This window comes from Callorhinus ursinus, unplaced genomic scaffold, assembly GCF_003265705.2.
Source record: "Callorhinus ursinus isolate GAN/ISIS: 27379988/994484 unplaced genomic scaffold, GSC_fseal_2.0 scaffold7, whole genome shotgun sequence".
Taxonomy (NCBI): domain Eukaryota; kingdom Metazoa; phylum Chordata; class Mammalia; order Carnivora; family Otariidae; genus Callorhinus; species Callorhinus ursinus.
Genome location: NW_027397069.1, coordinates 60223071 through 60247047, shown reverse-complemented (window position 1 = coordinate 60247047; position 23977 = coordinate 60223071).

The following is a 23977-nucleotide window of genomic DNA, read 5'->3' as shown; positions in this document are numbered from 1 at the left end:
ATGTGTTTTTTTTTTTTTTTTTGCTTTTGTTATTAATTGGCTTATATAATTGACTGCTCCCATGTTAGGGGCATAGATATTTACAATTGTTAGATCTTCTTGTTGGATAGACCCTTTAAGTAGGCTATAGTGTCCTTCCTCATCTCTTACTACAGTCTTTGGTTTAAAATCTAATTTGTCTGATATAAGGATTGCCACCCCAGCTTTCTTTTGATGTCCATTAGCATGGTAAATGGTTTTCCACCCCCTCACTTTCAATCTGGGGGTGTCTTTGGGTCTAAAATGAGTCTCTTGCAGACAGCATATCGATGGGTCTTTTTTTTTTTATCCAATCTGATAGCCTGTGTCTTTTGATTGGGGCATTTAGTCCATTTACATTCAGGGTAACTATTGAAAGATATGAATTCAGTGACGTATTGCATGTAAGGTGACTGTTACTTCATATTGTCTGTGTTCCTTTCTGGCCTGTGTTACTTTTAGGCTCTCTCTTTGCTTAGAGGACCCCTTTCAATATTTCTTGTAGGGCTGGTTTCATGTTTGCAAATTCCTTTAGTTTTTGTTTGTCCTGGAAACTTTTATCTCTTCTATTTTCAATGACAGCCTAGCTGGATATAGTATTCTTGGCTGCATATTTTTCTCATTTAGTGCTCTGAAGATATCATGCCAGTCCTTTCTGGACTGCTAGGTCTCTGTGGATAGGTCCGCTGCCAATCTAATATTTCTACCATTGTAGGTTACAGATCTCTTTTCCGAGCTGCTTTCAGGATTTTCTCTTTGTCTCTGAGGCTCATAAGTTTTACTATTAGATGTCAGGGTGTTGACCTATTTTTATTGATTTTGAGAGGGGCTCTCTGTGCCTCCTGGATTTTGATGCCTGTTTCCTTCCCCAAATTAGGGAAGTTCCCTGCTATAATTTGCTCCAATATACTTTCTGCCCCCCTCTCTCTTTCTTCTTCTTCTGGGATCCCAATTATTCTAATGTTGTTTCGTTTTATGGTATCACTTATCTCTCGAATTCTTCCCTTGTGATCCAGCAGTTGTTTATCTGTCTTTTTCTCAGCTTCCTTATTTTCCATCATGCGGTCTTCTATATCACTAATTCTCTCTTCTGCCTCATTTATCCTAGCAGTTAGTGCCTCCATTTTTTATTGCACCTCATTAATAGCCTTTTTGATTTCAACTTGGTTAGATTTTAGTTCTTTTATTTCTCCAGAAAGGGTTTCTCTAATAACTTCCATGTTTTTTTCAAGCCCAGCTAGTATCTTTAAAGTCATCATTCTGAACTCTAGTTCCGATATCTTACTAATGCCCGTATTGATTAGGTCCCTGGCAGTCAGTACTGCCTCTTGTTCTTTTTGCTGAGGTGATTTTTTCCATCTTGTCATTTTGTCCAGAGGAGAATAGATGAATGAGAGAAGAAAATGCTAACAGGGTAACAGCGTCCCCAGAAAATACACACTAAACAAATTAGAAATGACCTGAAACTGGGGGGAAAGAAAGGGAATGAAAGAAAAAAAGAAAAAGAAAAAGATAAAAACAAACCAACAAAAACAAAACAAAACAAAACAAACCAGAATATGATCCAATATGATCAGGTTGGTGCATAGATCAGTGCCACACACTAGATTTTGGGCATATTTTGGTCTGTTACAGGAAAGTGCCTCCCAAAATTTTAAAGAAAGAAAAACTTATATATGTACATATATATGTACAAAAGAAGGGTTAATATGATGAAGGGATGGAATATGACTGTAAAGATGAAAATTATAAAAGGAATTGATAAGATAAGAAGTTGGTTCAAAAAAGAAAGAAGAGGATTAAAAAAAAAAAAGGGAGAGAATGTGATCAGGCAGGAGACTAGAACAAAGCCATTCACTAGAGATTTAGGGTATATTTTGATCTGTTAGAAGAAACTGTACCCCAAAATTTTAAAGTGAGAACAACTTATATAATTATAAAATGATTTTTTAAAAATGGGATTGATAAGATGTTGGTTGAAAAAGGGAAATAGAAGAATTCAAAAAAAGAAAAAGAAAAGAAAAAAATGAAAATAAAAAAATTAACTTTGAACGACTAAAGAATCAGGGGGAGAAAAACCATGAATTCTATGTGCAGTATTCCCCTAGTGCTGAAGTTCTGCCGTTCTCATTGATCGGTAAACTTGGTCTTGGCTGGCTGTTCTTGCTGATCTTCTGGGGGAGGGGCCTGTTGCTGTGGTTCCCAAATGTCTTTGTCGGAGGTGGAATTGCCCCACCCTTGCTGGTCTGGGCTAAGCAATCGGCTTGGGTTTGCTCTTGGGAGCTTTTGTTCCCTGCAAGCTTTCCATACTGCTTTGGAGGATGAGAGCGAAATGGCGACCTCCCAATCTCCACCTTGGAGGAGCTGAGAACTCAGGGCCCCACTCCTCAGTGTGCCCCCAGAGAAAAGAAGTCAATCACTCCCGTCTCCCCGGTCTCCGGCTGCAATCCGTGCTCACCTGGCCTCTGACCGAGCGTTTCTATCTCTGGCACCCGACCCCGTGTGGTCTCCAAATCCAGATCCCTGCAGTGCGCTCCCATGCCACTCCTCCCAGGGAGGAAGGAGAGTCTCCCCAGATCTGCCGCTCGTTGGGTCCCTGCTGGAGGAGCAGTGGCCCGAGTGTGCCGTGTATTATGGTTTGTGGCAACCCCGAGCTGAGAGCCCACTCCTTGGCTTCATCTCTGCAGCCGGCTTCCCCACTCTGATACCTGGGAGCTCTGCCGCACTCAGGCACCCCTGGTCTTTCTGTGACCCGAGGGTCCTGAGACCACACTGTCCCGCGAGGGTTCCACCCCCCGCTTAGCCACTTGAGTGATGTCCCTCAGCGGAGCCGACTTCTAAAATTTCCAATTTTGTGGCCCTGCGGCTCTATCATTTGCCAGAAGCGGCTGACAGAGGTCCCTCCCCCGCCGTCTATCCTCCCGAATATCGCCTCAGATTCACTTCTCCGCATGTTCTACCTTCCAGAAAGTGGTCGCTTTTCTGTTCAGAGAGTTGTTGCTATTCTTTTCTTTGATCTCCTGTTGAGTTCGTAGGTGTTCAGAATGGTTTGGTCCCTATCCAGCTGAATTCCTGGGACCAGACAAAATCCAGGTCTCCTACTCCTCCGCCATCTTGCTCCTCCCTCCCACAACAATTTAAATTCTAATCCTACAGGGTATAGTCTTACCCAACTTTTCTTTGGGGCATATTAGTATTATTTGACTAAGGGTTAAAATGAAACATTCAGTCCTTTTCCTCGTCGGTGTCTTTGTAGATATTGGGGAAATATTAAAGCATCTTCAGGACTAGTTAAAACACACTCTGAAAAAAAAATCCCCCATAGTTCATTCTCCTTTTGAAAAAAAAAACCAAAAAACCAAAAAAAAAACCCCACAATGAATGACTGCCAGAAATCATTCACATTGATTTTTGTCTTCTCTTCCCTTTTCTTTTCTTTTTTTTTCTTTAAGTATAGTTACCATCTGTCACCATACAACATTGAATAGTATTGTTTTCAAACTGAAATGAAGGAACTGGGAGTTACTAGAGGTAGATGGCCTCAATGGTCCCCTCAGTTTGACTAAACTTTAGATAGGCTTCTTCCTGACTCTGGGTCTTGACCTCATTTTCTCTTAGAGCATTTTTGTTATAAAACTGGTAAATTCTTTTTCTACTTCTTTGAGATGTAAATTTTTACAAAAGCTTCTTGCCAGTTTTACAACCCAAAGAATGGGTTTCTTAGGGACTTGGGAGACATCTCTTTGAAATATAATCATCAAAGAAAATAGCACTATTTCCATTTTCTGTGGTAGAGTCAGAGCTTAACTTTGGCAGTTTTATTTATTTTAAAAATAAAAATTTAATCATGAACATATAGATTAGAATTTCCTTGGAACTCAAGTAGGTATAAAAATGAAGAACAGAATAAAAGGATTGTAGAGTTAGGAATATAATATTAACTTTTTTTTTTAGATTAAAACCATTTAAAAACTGAAAACTAAACTCTAAATGCCTCCAGATTGTTTACTCCTACACATTTTATAATGTGGATTTTAATGATTGAACAGTGAATTTTTTCAACACATACCAATCATACAAATAAATGACAACAGACCTTATAGAGGATTTTCTGTCTGAAATCTTTTAATAAATCTTGAATGAACTGAATGAAAATGATCTTACCAAAAGCTTAGTGACCTTGTCTTTATGTTTCCTATTTGAAATAACCCCTATATCTATTATAAGTTTTGTTTTGGTTTTTAGCAATGACAGAGAATAAAGCAGATGTTGGTTTAAACAATTAGAACTGAATGAGATTTTTTTTTTAAGTAGAAAGATGTTATTGAATATATTAAGTATGAGAAATAAAATAAAACAAATGTTTCAGTTATCCTTATGTGCTATTATTTCCTTAAGACTTTCTTTTCTTTTTTTCACATTGAAATTTTTTATTATAAATTAATTTGATGTGACCCTAACCAAAACAAAAGAAAACAAAAACAAAACACTATTAGCTAAATTATAAAGTAAACCACAGGCTGAGTGAAAATACTTGCAAATATTTACCTAAAATGTACTTAAAAGATAGAGAACAGCAAGAAAACAAAAAAATGACAATTCAACAACAACAATAAAAAGCAGAGAATATAATCAGGCAACCCAAAGAAGAAATATAAACTCATTAGACATAGGAAATATGAAAGATTCAGTCAGTTTTAATAAAAGACTTTATTTTCATGGAACACTTTCAGATTTATGACAAAATTGAGAGGGAGGTACAGAGACTTTCAGTATATTCCCTCTCATGCACAGCCTTTCCCATTATCAACATCACTCAGAATGGTACATAAACAAGGATGGAACCACATTGATACTTTGTAATCACCCAAAGTTCATAGTTGACGTTATGTTCATTCTCAGTGTTGTACATTATTTGGGCTTGGACAAATGCATAATGACATATATCAATCATAATAATATTTTACAGGGTATTGTCACTGCCCTAAAAATCCTCTGTGCTCAGATTCATCACTCCCTTCCCACTGTTGGCAACCACTGGTCTTTTTATTTTTCTATAGTTTTGCCTTTTTCAGAATGTCATATTCTTGGAATCATACAATATGTAGCCATTTCAGATTGGTTTCTTTCACTTAGTAATATGCATTTAAGATTCCCCCCATGTGTTTCCGTGGCTTGATAGCTTACTTCTTAGTGCTTAATGATATTCCATTGTCTGTAAGTACCATAGTTTATTTATCCATTCACCTACTAAAGGATATCTTGGTTGTTTCCAAGTTTTGGCAGTTATGATAAAGCTGATATAAACAGCCTTGTGCAAGTTGTGGGGACATAAGTTTTCAAATCCTCTGAGTAAATACCAAGGACTGTGATTGCTGGACACTTTTGAGAGTGAAAGAGACTACTAACTGGTTGAAGGCTAAGACAATAGATACAAAATTGAACTGTCCCAGGGGTGCATGGTCACTGACCCTAGATATGAGAATCTGAAGTTTATTTTTTTAAATTTATTTATTGTGAGAATCTGAAGTTTAATGGAAAGATTAAGCCTGAAGGTGTAAGTGTGGAAGTCATCAATGTATAGAGTGTTTAGCAATGGGACTAGATGAGATCACATAGGGAGTGAGTATATATAAAAATGAAAAGAAGTCAAGAGACCAAGAACTGAACTCTGGCTACAAAGTTTCAGTGTTGAGAATAAATTTATAAAAAAGAAATAAGGATGATTGTGAAAGAGATCTGAGAGTACCACATTATATAAAATCAGCAAATGATAAAATTAGGTCTAGAATAAAAATCTGTCTTTTTACTTGTTACTTTTATTACTATAAGTAATTACTATAAGAGAAACAAGACCAACATATTTAGAACAAGAATTCTCAAGTTTATTTTGTTTTCTAGTTATTTTAAATTTTGTAATCAAAGTATATTTTGGTAACAAATAAAATACTACCATATGAAAACATAAATGAGAATCCCCCTTCTGTACTACTTTGTATGACTTAAGCTTGCTCTGAAAGACAATTATTTTCACCTTTTTCTCTGGCCTTTATATTTCTAAATGTTAAGTATAATATGAATAATAATGGTACCTACCTCTTAGGGATTTTGGAAAGAGTAACTATAAGGCTACATGTGTTAGTTGTTACTGTTACTTTTTAATCTTTAACTTGCTATTATGGAAGAAGAAGACTTGGCTTTGACATTTTCCCTGCACACATTTCTTCCCTCCATCTTCTCAAAATACTTATATTGTGGTTTTAAAGTAAATCAATATTTAGTGTTAAGAATAGTACAACTCTAGGGGCGCCTGGGTGGCTCAGTTGGTTAAGCGACTGCCTTCGGCTCAGGTCATGATCCTGGAGTCCCGGGATCGAGTCCCACATCGGGCTCCCTGCTCAGCGGGGAGTCTGCTTCTCCCTCTGACCCTCTTCCCTCTCGTGCTCTCTCTCTCTCATTCTCTCTCAAATAAAAAAAAAAAAAGAATAGCACAACTCTAAATATACGTATGTAAACCACATATTATATCCTGATCACTTTCTTCTGTATATCATTTTATTTTTCCTGCACTTAATAATTACCTCAGTTTTTTGTTTGCTTAGTTTTCTGTATTATTCTCTAAATTCCAAACTCCTCTCAATAGAACCAAAGACAGCAGGGTATTTATTCATTGTCTTTAAAGAATCTTTTAATAAACAACTGTTTAAATTTTAGTGCAGTCAAATTTGTAGTTTTTTTTCCTCCAAAAGCACTTTCATGTCTTTAAAAAAGACATCCTACCCTACCCACCCCAATATAAAGATAATGTCCTATATTTTTTATAATATTTTAGAACTTTGCTGTTTAATTTTACTTTTATAACTCATATGGAATTGACACTTTGGTTTAATATTCGATAAGGATCAATTTCTCTTTTATACAAATAAGCAATTGAACCAGCATCATTTATTGCATACCACTACATTTTCCTACTGATTTACAATGTGGTTGTCATAAATAAAACTCTCACTTTTTTTTTCACTTCTGATGTAGGAAAGATGTTAGGGTTTGAAACCGATGGCCAAGAAAGAATTGTTGAGATGTTTTTGGTGCAAAAAGGTGATTTTATTAAAGCGGGGGGACAGGACTACAGGCCGAAAGAGCTGCACTGGGGTCATGAGGAGTGGCCCATTATATACTTTCAAGCTGGGAGAGGGTTAGGGATAGTGTCTCTAAGGAATTTTGGAAGCAAGGTTTCCAGGACCTTGAGGGAGCTAGCTCTTGTTGGGAAAAGATCATTTATTGCCATCTAATAAAACCTGAGTCATGAGACCCTTCAGATTTATATCGATGAGTCATATGCTTGGGGGATGATTGCCAACACATACCTTGGGGGGTACAGATGAAGTTTACAAAAGAATTTTTAAATGTTAAGGTAGACTTACAGGATCCTGGGGGTTGGGCTAAGATTGCCTTTTGCCCTTAGCAAAGTATTAACATCAAGGCAGTTGAGTTCCTAGAGGAATGTCATTCTGCCTGTTTCAAGGACTTGTCAGTGGGCTATAGATAGTAAGGAAATTTAATAATTTTTCTTCTGCCTTTGCTTTCCACATCAACTATCACATTTAAAATTTTTTAATAGTTCTTTCTTGTTATGTGAATATCTTAAAACATTTTTGTAGCATCCCACCCTTGTTTCATAGATGCAATGTCTTATCTGAGGATCATAATTAAGTTTTGAAAAAAATAATTTTTCTTCTGCTTTCTGCAGCATCCTTACTTCTTTATTTTGGTGAACATCCTTCAAGTTGGATGGTGTCCTCAAATATTGAGTCATTGTAGGCTGTCCATTTATATTTAAGAATGAGGCATTAAAAAGATTATTGGAAGCCATGTGGGTTGGTGCACCTACTGGTGAGCTAAATTGTAGGGCTGTCAAGTGGATACCCCCAAATGTTTGTTTCTGTGATTCTCTTCCTCTGTGTTAATCATTTTCTTTACAGTCTTCAAGTTTCCTGCCTGTGAGTACAAGGACACTCACGCTCTTACTATTTTAGTGTGTTAACTTCTAATTAATCTCCCTGGCTTTGCTTTGGCATTTCTTCTTTGAATTTAGCTCTGTTGTCTTTAGCTCAGAGCTTCTCTAGAGAGTACATCTCACATTTTTTAGCCAGGGCAACAGAGGGATGCCTGGTCTTGCAGGATTGTGAAAGCGTTTGGGAATCTTTTGATTTTTAAAACAAGTTTTTCTGGTGTTGTGCCCAACCCACACACTCCAGAACACCTGATGTTTGCAGGGCTTGCTGCAGCACATATTGTCATCCTTCCCTTTTGGACTTTCTCAGATTAGCTACATTAGGTAGCACTCCCCCATTTGCTTTTCAACTCCAAACTTGTTTCTTTCACTTATTTGCTATCTTCTTATCTCCCATTCTTTCTTTTTTTTTAACCTTGTGATCTTATCCCTTTTTAAAAATGTCTTGGTTCTCTGTTAGTATGATTTTGATATGAAGCAGAGAGAAATGTGCACGTTTAATCTACCACGTTTACCTGGAATTTATTTCCTTTTTAAAATTTATTTTGAACTTCTTTCATAAGGTTTTAGACTCAGGGATGCATTTCATATTTTTGTTCTGTGGTCTGCTAATGCCTCAACCTGAAATTAGTGTGACTTCTCTTTTCAGTAAACTGGAATATGATCATGACCTATATAGTTCCCTGCTACATCCAATCACCTACTCTGCAGAATTGGTGCTGGTAGTAACTTAGGCACTGTGAGAACTGAGCATCTTCATGAACTTCTTCTATGTTTTATGGTTGAGAATGATATTAGTTTTCTTTATATGTCAATGTGTGTTTGTAGGTATAAGAGTATTTTCAGTTCCTTTAATCTGTATTGATACTAGAAAAATGCTCTTGACACATATTTGCCATCAAGGCCAAAACTTTTAACACCATAAGGATTTGACTGCTTGGTAAGTGGACTGGATACAACTAATTCTCAGTGGGATCTTAATAATGGTTAAATAATAATAGCATTTGGGTAAAAAATGACTATGGATTTGACTGATGAAAATGTTACAGAAATACTTTCAAAAATTAAAAAAAATCCTTGTTAGGTTTAACAAAATGTACAGTTGAAAAACTATGGTTTTCACCAAGGGAAATGAATGGAATATGTTATGTATTAAGCCATTCCAAAAGACAGCATATTTGAGAGCTTGAAAAATCAGTTTGGCACTGTACCATAGTTGATTTAGCATGGAAGAATGTTTTCTAGTTCTGGCATACTTGCTTTCTTTATTCTTCTGTATCTCCCCATATGAGTCTATTGAACTGCAAAGAGCAAGTTAAAAAAAGTAATCAGCATAACAAACCAACACAAACTTCCCAATTCATTTAAATTTGCTTTTATCGTTGTGGGCTCAGATTTTACCAAGTTTGGAGAACTTAACCAGTTCAAAATACATTAATGGTGTGTCAGTAAATTTGCCTTTTTAGTATTCCTTTTGGCAAAGCTACTGATGATGGTAACTGTTTTAGTTCTGAAATTTGCATTTACAATATGTATTGGTAAATGATGCTAAATTCAGTTCAGTAGAATTAGATTTATTTATTAGATGCATTCGTGTTCCAAACTCAGCCTATTCAGAGGATAAAAGACAGAAGAGTAGCAGTAACGGAAAACTTTACTCTTTGAATGGCAATGCCAGACATTCAGTCTCTTGTGGTTGTTCTCTGGAAGAAGTGCCTTCCCATTTTTATATATTTAGATCTGAGTGGGCATTTATACTCATTGTACCAATCATAGACTTCAGTACCCAGAAGCAAAATAGTTCCTATCCCTGATAAGCTATTATGCTGGCCTCTGGGAGATGAGGTTTGTGAATTACCTCAGATTCTCAATTATTTAGTCTCTTGGTAGTCTTAACTGTGGAACACAATTCTAAATATAAACTAAGCAAAAAAGGCCACTAAGAAGTCAAAATTACATTCTCAAAGTACTAAACCTCATATTTTTATTCTAAAGGCCTCATTCAGAGATTATATCAATGAAGTAGCTTTGGACATGATCTTAGTAAGTTTTCTTATACAGTGTTTCAACTTCCTGATGGTTAGTGAGATGAGAGGTGTGAGGTAGTAGAAAACCTTTTAGAGGTTGAAGTGATTAAGTGATAGCTAATAGTTTGTTAGTGAAGGGAGATACAATTCATGTAAGTTAACAAAAGAATTATAAAAGTACAGAAGTTTTGGGCCACAAAATGAAAGTAAGTATATCTGTATATCTAAACCATTGTTGCATATCTTTTCAGAAAAATGGAGTGTTAATTTATGTTTAAATAAGAACTGATAATTATTAGGGCATTGCCATGAGTTGGCTAGAGTCCTTAGGGCCAAAAGAATTTTTTTTTTTTTTTTTACCTCCAGTCACTGTCCATTTTTTCATACAAGAACTATACACTAGACAAGCTGGACACTTGTTATTTCCTGGCCCTGCCATATTCTTTTATGCTTTTATGGGTTTGTTCATCCTGAATTCCTTGTTTGGAGCTGGTCTATTTGCTGAACTCCTGCATCTCTTAGAGACCAGCACAAACAATTTCCTCTGACACCCTGCATCCTCACTCTCCTCTGGCAGAATGTGTATCTAGTATTGAAGTTCAAAACAAAGAAACAAAAAATACACATACACATTAATATATGCCTATATATGTTATGTTGAACTAATGAAATTACATTTTTATAGGTCTATATAAAATCAAATGGCAATTTCATATAGTTCTTTGCCATTTGGCCATCCTGATTTTGGAAGATAAGTGCCAATACTTGATGAATACATGAACAAAATAGATCTATATTTGCTAACTTTGATACATGTTTTACTAATGCTTATAATATAATAGGCATTTCAGAATCAAAATAGGAAAGTGATTCACTGGTAGACACTATTCTAGATGACATACACCCTAACTTGAAATCCTACCACTTGGAAGGCGAATGTTTATAATACTTAAAAAGATCTAGGAAGCCATATCCTTAAATAGACTATGAGGAATAGAATGTAGAAGGGAAAAATACATACATATGTTTATATTATTTTATTATAAATAACTTCCATTAGATTCTTTATGCTTCTCTTTCTCCTATTATAAGTTCCCTAAGGGAAAATACTATATCCTATTCACTTTTATAAGATCTTCCCCCCCCAATTTATTTATTTATTTATTTTGATGTAGTGTTCCATGATTCATTGTTTGCATGTAACACCCAGTGCTCCATTCAATATGTGCCCACTTTAGTACCCGTCACCAGGCTAACCCATCCCCCTCCCCCCCTCCCCTCTTGAACCCTCAGTTTGTTTCCCAGAGTCCACAGTCTCTCATGGTTCGTCTCTCCCTCCGAATTCCCCCCCCTTCATTTTTCCCTTCCTACTATCTTCTTCTTTATTATTTTTTTAAACATATAATGTATTATTTGTTTCAGAGGTACAAGTCTGTGATTCATTAGTCTTACACAATTCACAGCGCTCATCATAGCACATACCCTCCCCAATGTCTATCACCCAGCCACCCCATCCCTCCCACCCCCCTCTACTCCAGCAACCCTCAGTTTGTTTCCTGAGATTAAGAGTCTCTTATGGTTTGTCTCCCTCTCTGGTTTTGTCTTGTTTCTTTTTCCCTCCCTTCCCCTATGATCCTCCGTCTTGTTTCTCAAATTCCTCATATCAGTGAGATCATATGATACTTGTCTTTGCTATTGTTATTTTAATAGGGATTGCATTAAATGCGTGGATTGACTTGGGTTGAATAGACATTTTAACAATATTTGTTCTTCCAATCCATGAGCATGGAATGTTTTTCCATTTCGTTGTGTCCTCTTCGATTTCTTTCATAAGTGTTCTGTAGTTTTCAAAGGACAGATCTTTTACCTCTTTGGTTTATTCCTAGGTACCTTATGGTATTTGGTGCAATTATAAGTGGAAATGATTCCTTGATTTCTCTTTCTGCTGCTTCATTATTGGTGTATAGAAATGCAACAGATTTCTGTATGTTGATTTTGTATCCTGCGACTTTGCTGAATTCATGTATCAGTTCTAGCAATTTTTGGGGGGGTCTTTGGGTTTTCTACATAAGGTATCATGTCATCTGTGAAGAGTGAAAGTTTGAGTTCTTCCTTGCCAATTTGGATGCTTTTTATTTCTTTTTGTTGTCTGATTGCTGAAGCTAAGACTTCCAGTACTATGTTAAATAACAGTGGTGAGAGTGGACATTCCTGTATTGTTCCTGACCATAAAAGAAAACCTTTCAGTTTTTCCCCATTGAGGATGATATTAGCTGTGAGTCTTTCAAATATGGCCTTTATGATGTTGAGGTATGTTCGCTCTGTTCCTACTTTGTTGAGAGTTTTTATAAAGAGTGGATACTCTACTTTGTAAAATGCCTTTTCTGCATCTATTGAGAGGATCATATGGCTCTTTTCTGGGGGGGAGCGATCATATGGTTCTTATCCTTTCTTTTATTAATGAGGTGTATCACATTGATTTATTTCTGTATATTGTACCACCCTTGCAGCCCAGGAATAAATCCCACTTGATCGTGGTGAATAATTCTTTAATTATTCTGTTGGATTTGATTTGCTAGTATCTTTGAGAATTTTTGCATCCATGTTCATCAGGGATATTGGCCTGTAATTCTCCTTTTTAGTGGGGTCTTTGGTTTTGGAATCAAGGTAATGTTGGCCTCATAGAATGAGTCTGGAAGTTTTCCTTCCATTTCTTTTTGTGGGAACAGTTTCAGAATAGGTATTAACTCTTCTTTAAATGTTTGGTAGAATTCCCGCTTGGAAGCCATCTGGCCCTGGACTCTTGTTTGTTGGGAGATATTTTGATTACTGATTCAACTTCTTTGCTGATTATGGGTCTGCTCAAATTTTCTATTTCTTCCTTTCAAGTTTTGGTAGTTTATATGTTTCTAGGAATTTATCCATTTCTTCCAGATTGCCTAATTTGTTGGCATATAATTTTTCATAATATTCTCTTATAATTTTTATTTCTGTGGTGTTGGTTGTGATCTCTTCTCTCTCATTCATGATTTCATTTGAGTCCTTTCTCTTTTCTTTTTGATAAGAATGGCTAGGAGTTTATCAGTTTTATTAATTCTTTCAAGAATTAATAAAAGCTTCTAGTTTCATTGATCTGTTCTAATGTGGGATTTTTTGTTGTTGTTTCTATATCATTTATTTGTGCTCTACTCTTTATTATTTCCCTTCTGTTTACTTTAGGCTTTATTTGCTGTTCCTTTTCTAGTTCCTTTAGTTGTAAGGTTAGGTTGTACATTTGAGACTTTTCTTGTTTCTTGAAGTTGGCCTGTGTTGGTATGTACTTCCCTCTTATGACCACTTTTGCCGCATCCCAAAGGTTTTGGACTCACTCTTGTGTTTTCGTTTGCTTCTATGTATTTTTTTTATTTATTTTTTAATTTCTGGGATGTTCTTTAACATCCATGTATTTGTGGTCTGAGGGTTGCTGGAGTGGCAGGGGTTGGAGGGATGGGGTGACTGGGTGATAGACACTCGGGAGGGTATTCATTCTTCAGTAGGATGTTCTTTAACCTCCATGTATTTGTGGTCTTTCCAAACTTTTTCTTGTGGTTAACTTCAAGTTTCATAGTACTGTGATCTGAAAATATTCATGGTATGATCTTAATATTTTTGTTTGTTTGTTTTTTTGACTGTGTACCGCTTTATTTTTTAACACCAACAGTAAGTACCAACTTAGGAAATTACCAGAGGTTCCTGGACACAGGATTCTCACTAGAATTTTGCAAATATAACAGGTTTCAGGCCATGTCATTTGTCCCATTTGGCGTTTTTTTTTTTAACATTTTTAAAAATTTTGTTATGTTAATTACCATACATTACATCATTAGTTTTTGATGTAGTGTTCCATGATTCATTGTTTGCATATAACACCCAGTGCTCCATTCAGTACGTGCCCTCTTTAATACCCATCATCAAGCTAACCCATCCCCCCACCCCCCTCCCCTCTAGAACCCTCAGTTTGTTTCCCAGAGTCCATAGTCTCTCATAGTTCCTCTCCCCCTTCGATATATCCCCCCTTTCATTTTTCCTTTCCTACTATCTTCTTCTTTTTTTTTTTTTTAACATATAATGTATTATTTGTTTCAGAGGTACAGGTCTGTGATTCAACAGTCTTGCACAATTCACAGCGTTCACCATAGCACATACCCTCCCGAGTGTCTATCACCCAGTCACCCCATCCCTCCCAACCCCTGCCACTCCAGCAACCCTCAGTTTGTTTCCTGAGATTAAGAATTCCTCATATCAGTGAGGTCATATGATACATGTCTTTCTCTGATTGACTTATTTCGCTCAGCATAATACCCTCCAGTTCTATCCACATCATTGCAAACAATGGAATATTATGCAGCCATCAAAAGGAATTAAATCTTGCCATTTGATCTCAATATTTTTGTATGTTGAGGCCTAATTTGTGACCCAGTATGTGATCTACTCTGAGAATGTTCCATGTGCCTTGAAAAGAATGCATATTCTGCTGCTTTAGGGTGGAATGTTCTTAATATATCTATTAAGTCCATCTGGTCCAGTGTGTCATTCAAAGCCATTGTTTCCTTTTTGATTTTTTGTTTAAGGGTCTGTACATTGTGTAAGTGGGGTGTTAAAGTTCCGTAGTATTATTGTATTGCTATCAATGTGTTTCTTTATGTTTGTTATTAATTGATTTATACATTTGGGTGCCCCCAAGCTGGGGGCATAAATATTTATAATTGTTAGAGCTTCTTGTTGGATAGACCCCTTTATTATGATATAGTGCCCTTCTTCATCTATTGTTACAGTCTTTGGTTTAAATCTAGTTTGTCAGGGCGCCTGGATGGCTCAGTCAGTTAAGCATCTGATTCTTGATTTTGGCTCAGGTCATGATCTCAGGCTCGTGAGATTGAGCCCCATGTTGGGCTCCATGCTGGCTGTATAGCCTGCTTAAGATTCTCACTCTCCCTCTGCCTTTCCCCCGCCCCTCTTTCTCTAAAATAAAATAAAATCTAGTTGTCTGATTTAAGTATGGCTACTCTGGCTTTCTTTTGACCTCCATTAGCATGATAAATGGTTCTCCATCCCCTCACTTTTAATCTGCAGGTGTCTTTTGGTCTAAAATAAGTCTCCTGTAGGCAGCATATAGATGGGCCTTGTTTTTTTTTTGTTTTTTGTTTTTTTAAATCCATTTTGATACCCTACGTCTTTTGATTGGAGCATTTGGTCCATTTACATTCAGAGTAATTATTGATAGATATGAATTTTTTTTAAAGATTTTATTTGAGAGAGAGATCATGAGCATGGGGGAGGGGTAGAGGGAGAAGCAGACTTCCCACTGAGCAGGGAGCCTAATGTGGGACTCCATCCCAGGACCCTGGGATCATGACCCAAGCAAAAGGCAGACACTTAACTGACTGAGCCACCCAGGCACCTGATAGATATGAATTTAATGCCATTATATTACCTGTAAAATCAGTGTTTCTGGATATTTTCTCCATTCCTTTCTAATCTTTGTTGTTTTTCGTCTTTCTTTTCCACTAAGAGTCCCCTATAATATTTTTTGCAGGGCTGGTTTAGTGATCACAAACTCCTTTAATTTTTGTTTGTCTGGGAAACTCTTTATCTCTCCACCTATGAATTCAATGCTGAATGACAGCTTTGCTGGATAAAATATTCTTGGCTGCATATTTTTCCCATTCAGCATATTGAATATATCATGCCACTTTCTTCTGCTTTGCCAGGTTTCTGTGGAGTGATCTGATGCTAACCTTATTTGTCTTCCCTTGTAGGTTTTCTTTTCCCTAGCTGTTTTCTGGATTCTTTCCTTATCTCTGTATTTTGCTGATTTTCCTATGATATGTCTTGGTGTTGGCCCGCTTTTGTTGATTTTGATGGGAGTTCTCTGTACCTCTTGGATTTGGATGTCTGTTTTCTTCCCCAGATTAGGGAAGTTTTCAGCTATAATTTGCTCAAATAAACCTTCTTCCCCCTTTTCCCTCTCTCCTTCTGGGACCCCTATGATAAAAATGTTATGCTTTATGGAGTTGCTGAGTTCCCTAAGTCTGCATTTGTGATCCAATATTTTTCTTTTCCTCTTCAGCTTCATTATTTTCTGTAATTGTACCTTCTTTATCACTTTATTCATTCCTCTGCTTCTTCCATCCTTGTGCTTATTATTATATTCTAGGTGGTTTTGCATCTCAGTTACAGCATTTTTATTTTGGCCTGACTAATTTTTAGATCTTTTATCACTGTGGTAAGGGACTCTATGGTGTCCTCTATGCTTTTCTTAAGCCCAACTAGTATCCTTATGATTGTTGTTTTAAATTCTGGTTCAGGCATATTATTTAAATCTGTTTTGATTAGATCCCTGGCTATGACCTCTTGTTCTTTCTTTTCCATCTTGGCATTTCATCTAGGTCTCTGTCTTCTGTGTGTTATGAAAGCCTGTTATGTTTCCTGCTCCTGAGAGTAATGGCTATATTAAGAAGAGGTCCTATACTGTCTAGGGCCTGGCTATTCAGGAAGTGTTTCTGGTATATGCTATATGTACTCCGCTGTTGTGTTTTGGCTGCTCTATCCCTCAGGTAAGTTGTCTGCATAGTTCCTCCTTGACCTTGTCCAGTGTGTGGTGAGTTTTAACTAGGTGTTTTGGTCTGCCTGTTAAAAGAGGCTACATCGTATTTCCCCTACAGCTTAAGCTTTGCAGCACTCTATGGTCAGTAGCCTTGGTGTGTGTAGGGTTTGTGCTAGTCTTCTGGGGGACAGGCCACTGCTGCTGTGACTCTCAGGCACACTTGCCTAGTTCAGAAGAACCTGTAGAGCACAGGTGTGGGGGTGGGGTTGGGGTGGGAATTGGTGTAAGTGGCTCAAATCTCCACTGTGGGGTGCTGTGCTGCTCACTGACATCCATTGGTGCTGATAGGTGAGAGAAAAATGACATCAGCCAGCTCTTCATCCCTGGAGAGGAGAGTTTGTGCCTGTTGCTGTTCAGGAAGACCTCACAGAAGAGTGAACAATCTCCCCTCTTTTGTCCCAGGCTTCTCTTAGATCCCTCCCTTCACCCTGTCTGTATCTGAGCTGTCGGTCCACTCAGCAGTGCAATACTCCTGTGTTTTATCTCAAGCCCATGGGCTGGGTTTCAAAACTCCAAATTTTAGGGAGTGGATCCACACTGATCCTCTGGGGGATGGTCTTGCTGCTCCCTGGCTGGTGCTAGTTTGTCTCAGAAGAGAAGTTGCATGAATGCACAGGGGCTTTGGGTTTTATGGTACAGCACAGCAAAAAACCAGCATCCAAGTTAGCTACCCTCAGTAGGCATCTCCACCAGCTCTTTTGTCCCCAGAAAGGCAGTGCCACCTCTCCCAAATGCACTCCAAGAAGGGGAACTGTCTCTTCCAGTGTGACCCAGGGGATCCTGGGACCACAGTGTCTGCTCCTGGGCCTCTCCCTCCTTCTCTACAGAAGGACTCTATGCCCACCAGGCTCCACCTGGCAATGGCGTGGACTTCTAAAACTTTATTCTTTGAGCTCTGCTGCTTGTAAAATCTTGCAATTATTAGCTCCTCTCATTTTCACCATCAGTGGCTTTGGGGAAGTGTTTTTCTTGTGCAATGTCCTGCACTCTGTTCTCTCTCTCTCTTTCTTTCTCTCCTCTCTTCCTCACCTCCACAGCACAAGGATTCCTTTCTCTCCCAGATTATGTGTCTGTGTCTCTTACCTTCCACATGTAGCCTCTTTACTCCCTCTAGTTGAGCCGTTTGTTCTCTCAGTCCTCAGATTGATTTCCTGGATATTCAGAATGGTTTGATATTTATCTAGCTGTGTTTGAGGGATGAGGCAAGCATAGGGTCCTCCTACTACCCTGCCTTCTTAACTCCTCTTGCCAAGTCTAAACAGTTTTCTTAAAGAGCATTCCATGGTCACTTGTTTGGGAAGATTATCCCTTTATTGGAAATTCAAAATTCACCTTAGAATAAAGACTGAAAAGGTTTGTGAAAAAAATTCTTAAATTCTGTTTAATACAGCATTTGGCAATTGTATTAACCATTAAAGCCAGCTATTAATTGTTCGTTTCTGTACCACCTATTAATGTTTATCAGAATCCATGGGTCATGGAATGCATTATTGGAAATGCTGATTAGAGGCTTGGTCCATTGTCTCCAAACTCATACCACATGAGCAGTTTATCACTATGACATTATTGGGATACAAGAGTGTGACCAGTGATTTTTTCCACAGAGGACAGAGGAAAAAGTTAAATTTACTAGTTTACCAGTGAGAAGACTTTTCTTACATTGGGCATAATTTATACTTTGAACTCAGATCTGGAGAAGCTCTGAGGACTTTAGAATAAAAGCAATTTTTGGTGTTTTGGGGCTAACGTGAAATGTAAGATAGTGTATTGTTTTCATTGTATGAGGCCCAATAGACATACATGGGAGGTTTCAAAGGTTGTTGCAAAGAGAATTTATTTCACTGTACTTTATTCATGTTTTTAATACTCAGATAAGTATTATCTTCTCCCTCTGCATTATTTTCACCACAGCATTTACCATCATCTGGTATATATTTTATTTATTGTCACCTATTCCTCCTTAACTGGAATATTATCTTCATAATGACAAGGGACATTTCTTTTATTCATTGTTGTGTCTCCAACGTTTAGAATAGTGCCTGGCACATAGAACATAATTAAAAATGCTAGCTATAGTTGTCAAATGAATAAAGTAAGCTCTGAAGTAGATTTTTGTCTATATTTAAAGGTTTTTGTCAGCACATAGGTAATAGATATATTCATGACAATAAATGAAATCATCTAGGGAAGCTATATGGAATGAGATGGTAAAAATTCTTGGGTTGAAACTTTAAGATTCGCCAGCATTTACAGGGGTGCAGAGGTAGAATAGCCCACATTGGCACTGAGAAGGAGAAATGAGGAGATACATGGAGAATGAAAAGAAAATGGTGTCTTAGAAATAATTGACCCGACCATCAAGAAGGAAAATGTGTTGAGACTACAGAGAGATTAGGTCTGATAAGCATCTCTCCTCTAAAGAGATCTCTAAAGAGACTTTAATTATCAAATTTTCTAATATGCACTCTATACCTAATTTCATACAATTTGTACTAGAGAAAATTTTTCAGCAGCTCTTACAACATTGTAATTATAAAGAACTTCTTATAGTTATGTTATAGTATAACTTTAAAAAATATAAAATGTTCTTGATTTCAGAGAACAACAAGATGTCATCGAGCTTACCTTTGGTGAGTGACTTTGGGAAGCGAGAGAGTTAATTTTTGACAGCTCTCTAGTTATAGAGTAAGTGGGGGATGTATGAAAAATGGAGCAGTAGTCTCAACGCTGTATAATCTTAAATCATGCGATATTCTCCTGGGGCCAATTCAGATCATGTTTCTGGTACCAGCTGCATTTTCCTTGTCTTGCAAGGTGGGTCCTATATGTAATGATGACAGATGTCAGTTTTTAATAATGCAGTGGGATTTGAATTCTCTTGACCACATGTGCAGGGCATGTCAAACCTATTTAAGGAGACTGTTAGACCAATTGGTACTTAATTTGTAATATATTAATGAATTGGGGTATTATTAATTTATTATGGATATGATTTTTTTCTTTCTGGATAATGTTTATACATCTAGATTTCTTTAGTAGTTGGAATAGTGGCAGTGAAATTATGCTTGGCACTGTATTTAGATTGAAAGTGTGGTAGTCTTTTAAAATCAACAGGAAGGATGCTAGGAATATATATTTCTGATGATCTTTAAAAATACTCAGTCTCCATCTTTATAACCAATGGCAGCATGCACATTTTAGGAGCTGACTTCTACCATTCTCCTAATGATTGAATTCAGTGAAATTCTAGCTTACTACTTTATACTTCAGAATTATAGATGAGAAAAGAAAGAATGAAAGCCTGTAAAACCAACCACTTTTGGCTCCATGTACTATTTCTCTGTAGCTGTATAAATGTATTATATCAATTATAAATAATTTAATCAATGTTAGTTAATCTAATTACAGAATTCATAGTGATTTTTAAAAACAAGTATCAGAATATGACACAAAATACAAATCTCTTTCTGCTGTTGTACTTTACAAAGACTGGGCTGAAGTTTAATTCTGTAAAAGGAAAATGCCTTTGCTTAAAAAACTTATTTTTATTAATTGTGGGTATTTTAATCTGAAATTTGACACAAGCAGCATCTTGGTGTAATGGAAAGAGCGTTAGAGTTTCAGTTAGAATTCCTAGATTCTAGACTCTGTCCTGTCATTTATTATGTATTTTCTCATTGACAATATCTAGGTCTTTGTTTCTATGATTTTTTTTATTCCTCTATATCTTTAGTGTTTTATGATTATGAGTTATATTGGTTGAATGAAAAGGAAACACATGTCCAAATTTGGATTATGTGTACATTTGGATAATCTGTTGAAATTGCTTCAGATTTTTAAGAAAGATGAATTGGAGATTTTACTTTTCTTTTAATTCCAGAGAACCCTTATAGAATAAAAGATGGTCAACTCCTGTGTCAGAGAATGTAAATTTTGTTCCACTAACAGCCTAATTCTCCTGACATGTGTTTTGTTTTTGCCGTTGAGGGGCCTTTTGAAGTTTCTTGGAAAGAACTTTCATGCTGTATGGAGAGACAAGCCAGGGCAAGCAAAGTTAGTAGGAAGAATGTGGCACATGTGCTTAAGGCTGCTAGTACTGTTTGTCATTTCTTGTAAAAGACTGGTGAAGCTTTAGTTGCTGGGGAGTGGAGCCTGAGGTTCATCTGTTCATGGAAACATTAAGCCTAAAGAATTGTTGTCATTTTAGCTAGTACCTCATTTTGTATACTTTAAAAATACAAACTGTTCTTAATCATTTTTTACAATCATTTTTATGACTTATCTGTGTTAGAAAACTCTGGGGAAAATAAGAATAATCTGAATTCTAGATTTTGGGGCACATTGTAAATTTCTAGGTATTTTTTGTTTGATGTTTTTTAAATTACTCTATTGAAAAGGAGATCAGGAGAAGTTAATGTTTCAAAAACATTCGCAATTCTTGATATGTGAGTCAGAAATGAGTAAGGCTAGGGATAGGTTTGTTTTATGTGCAAAAATCTATTTTAACATTACATGAAAAAAACCTCAACTCTTTGATGTTGGATATCAGGAGTCTCACTAAACATTTTTTGTTGAAATAGATAAGACCATTATAGGCTCTGGGCTCTAGTTCTTGGGCTAGTTTGCGTGTTGTATAAACATGTCCTTTTTCTTTTGAAACCTTTGGAGAATACTTTCCAGATACAGTTTTTATTCATTTTAGACACTGAAAATATTAAATGTCTGGTTTATACTAAGAGCTCTGAGAGCAGTCTTGAAGAAGAAAAGTGAACTCTTGAGTAAAGTTGCCTTGAAGGAACTCACAATCTAATTGGGGGGCAATATTAAGCAAAGAGTCAACTCTATGAAATAGTGTTAAATTGTGGACTATAGGAATCCTAGAATATGGGAATACAAATAGGACTCTGCTACAATTTCCTTTTAATTTACTTCCATTGTTGCAATATGCAATATCCCATATAGCTACATTTTTCAAATAATTGAAATTTAGCACTTCGATAATTTAAATTATATTGATGATGTTTTAATAAAATATATAACATAATCTCTTTCTCGATAAAAATCTTCCCTTGATGTATATCAGGATCATCATTAAGGACATAGATTCTTTGAGCTAGAAATAAACTTGGAGATGATCTGGTCTACTCTCTTCATTAGTTATGGAAACTGAATCTCAGAGAATTTTCCAAGGGAGAACAGCAAGGCCTAGGATCAGATTTGCCAAGTCTTGGGATTTTATTATTGTATCAGATTGTGATTTTGATATTATCTTCTGGGGTCTCTGATGTATGTAGGGCTCATTTTTCCCCATGGTAAGTGATTCTAGACTGTTATACTTTTATAATTTTTCTCTTTGTTATTTATGGTTTTTATTACACTTTTCTCCACCATCAGCCCAACAGCAGTAATATTTTAGGATTGCAATGTGCCCACTTTAAATATGGAAATGGGTTCTAGTTGTCTTCAAAATAAAGCCAATAAGTACTATGAACAAAGGTGATGCATTTTATTCCATGGATTTGCAGGAAGTTTGGGCATATGGCTTCCTGTTTTCCTCTCCACTCCAACTTCTACCTTCATCCTGGGTGAATTTAATAGCCATGCTGATGATGGGGCCAAACTCTGGATTCCCAGTTCTAATAGTTTGTGCTCCTTCAGTTCAACCACTTTCTTGACATTATCCTCAACAGCCTGAACCCATTTTCCTTCTTTGTCTGTGGTAAGCAACTTTTAGTCAGTCCACCTGTCTCAAGTCTCTATGAGAAAATTATTGGAAAGTTGAATAGCTCTAAGATTGGTGCCGCCTTATATTCCATATGTATACAATATTATATATTCATTCACAAATTGTATATCCATATGGTATTTTAATACTACCCAGAATTCTTCAGCATTTTCCTAACCAAGTCTCTCTTATTTTCTACAGCTTTCAAAATTCTCCCCCTTTCAAACATGTTTTTCATTTTTTAAAAAAATTTTAGTATATAAGAAAGCAACTGATTTCTGTGCATTGATTTTGTATCCTGCCACATTACTGAATTGCTGTATGAGTTCTAGTAATTTGGGGGTGGAGTCTTTTGGATTTTCCACATAAAGTATCATGTCATCTGCGAAGAGAGAGAGTTTGACTTCTTCTTTGCCAATTTGAATACTTTTTATTTCTTTTTGTTGTCTGATTGCTGTTGCTAGGACTTCTAGTACTATGTTGAACAATAGTGGTGAGAGTGGGCAGCTATATACAGAAGAATGAAACTCGACTATTCTCTAACACCGTACACAAAGATAAGCTCAAAATGGATGAAAGACCTCAATGGGAGACAGGAATCCATCAAAATCCTAGAGGAGAACATAGGCAGTAACCTCTTTGACATCAGCCACAGCAACTTCTTTCAAGATACATCTCCAAAGGCTAGTGAAGCAAAAGCAAAAATGAACTTTTGGGACTTCATCAAGATAAAAAGCTTCTGCACAGCAAAGAAAACAGTCAACAAAACAAAGAGGCAACCCACAGAATGGGAGAAGATATTTGCAAATGACAGAACAGACAAAGGGCTGATTTCCAAGATCTATGAAGAACTTCTCAAACTCAACACCCAAAAAACAATCAAGTCAAAAAAAGGGCAGAAGACATGAACAGACACTTCTCCAAAGAAGACATACAAATGGCTAACAGACACATGAAAAAATTTTCATCATCATTAGCCATCAGGGAAATTCAAATCAAAACCACATTGAGATACCACCTTATACCAGTTAGAATGGCAAAAATTGACAAGGCAAGAAACAACAAATGTTGGAGAGGTTGTGGAGAAAGGGGAACCTTCTTACACTATTGGTGGGAATGCAAGTTGGTACAGCCACTTTGGAAAACAGTGTGGAAGTGCCTCAAAAAATTAAAAATAGAGCTACCCTATGACCCAGCAATTGCACTCCTGGGTATTTACCCCAAAGACACAGGTGTAGTGAAAAGAAGGGCTATATGCACCCCAATGTTCATAGCAGGAATGTCCGCAATAGCTAAACTGTGGAAAGAGCCAAGATGTCCTTCAATAGACGAATGGATAAAGAAGATGTAATCCATATATACAATGGAATATTACTGAGCCATCAGAAAGGATGAATACCCAGCTTTTATATCAACATGATGAACCTGGAGGAGATTATGCTAAGTGAAATAAGTCAAGCAGAGAAAGTCAATTATATGGTTTTACTTATTTGTGGAACCTAAGGAATACCATGGAGGACATTAGGAGAAAGAAGGGAAAAATGAAG